This window comes from Eschrichtius robustus, chromosome 8, assembly GCF_028021215.1.
Source record: "Eschrichtius robustus isolate mEscRob2 chromosome 8, mEscRob2.pri, whole genome shotgun sequence".
NCBI classification, from domain to species: domain Eukaryota; kingdom Metazoa; phylum Chordata; class Mammalia; order Artiodactyla; family Eschrichtiidae; genus Eschrichtius; species Eschrichtius robustus.
The window spans coordinates 64597453-64599020 of NC_090831.1; positions in this window are offsets into that span (position 1 = coordinate 64597453).

Consider the following 1568-nt stretch of genomic DNA (forward strand, 5'->3'; position numbering starts at 1 on the left):
AAATTATTTCATCTCCCTGAATCTTTTTCTTTCATCTCCAGTATGGATAAATATTATGTATTCTATAGGGGTTTTCTGAGGATTAAATATGGTAACATATGTATATATTAGTAGAGTGCTTGATACGTATTAGGACTTCAATAAATGGTAGGTTATATTATTGCTATTATTCTCTTATATAATAGAATGGTCACTTAATTTTATGACCTGGAACAAGGCTAGTAACTTTAGCTTTCTCTAAAGCATCTTTTCTTATAAATGCACTAGAAATTACAAATTGATTTAGTTACAGGGCTAGATATTCCCACAAGTTATAAGGGAGGCAGCATTGTGGAATGGAAAGAACATGGACTCGGGGATCAGACAAACCACTATTTAAATCTTGCCTCTACCTGACTGGTCAAGTTACTTAAACTCTCTGACTTTGTTTTCTCACCTTAGAATGGTGACAGAAGTTCTGAAGTGAGAGGGTATTTGTGAAGTTTTAACAGGTAGTAAATGGAAAGGGTCTAGCACAGTACCCTAAATATAGTAAACATTAAAAAAAAATCAGTTCTCTTCCCATTCTTTACCTTTTCCTCTCCTAAAGATGACATGTCTTGAAGGAATTTTAATGATCCAACACATTTATCTGTTTTCTCCAACTAAGGGACACCAGGACAAACAAATAAAACAAGTCTAGAAAGAGATGTTATTTTACTGTAGGCTTGTCTTTTCTTATTAGTTTGGCACTTATATGTAGACAGCATGGATCAAAGACTATCAAAATATTTTGAGCACAAATTCAGGGTGAATTATATAAACAGATTTTTTGTGTACTTCATTTTGTTTAGTGTCTCGGGATTTCTCGGGAATCTGAAATTTCACATTCTTGCAGTTAACATTGTCACCAGTGCCTTCCAAATTAAATATTTTCACAGTAGAATTGTTTGTGGTTTATGATTTGTTTAACATCTTCGGTGATTATTTAAATAAATAAACAAACAAACAAACAAACTACAGTTTATGTCTTGTTTTCCTACCCTTCTTTCTTAGCATACATAGCCCAGTTAGTGCTCAGAATTCGTCAAGAGCTTATTGGTTATTTGGTCCAAAAAAGTCAAATGCTCAGGTGGTTTTATGAAGCTTTAATAGCTCAATGGACTGTGGTAACACAGATCACTCCTTATGCAAATTATAGTTAGCGGCCTGGTTTGCAAAATAATGAAGGCCCCAGTCAGGACTGGCATGAAGAGGGCTGTAGAGCAACACATACCCAGGTCTCTTCCTACCCTTTATTGCTATATAAAGAACTGGTGGTGGGATGAGATGCTGATGTGCTGATTAGGTTATTGGAGAAGTGTGATACGCTTTGGATCCTTTTAGGAGGAAATGAAGCCTCTTAGCCTCTGATTTAAGTTCGAATGGTGATGCTGGACAGTGGATCTCTCTGGGAAGGGGAGGGTGGAAGCCTCCAGGCTTCCTAATATGAAGGCACATTAGAGTGGCCCTTAATGACAGAGGCACTGGGGAAGTGGCATCCAGGAAAATATACCTTTCCTATCACAAGAATATCATAGAGTGTGAGT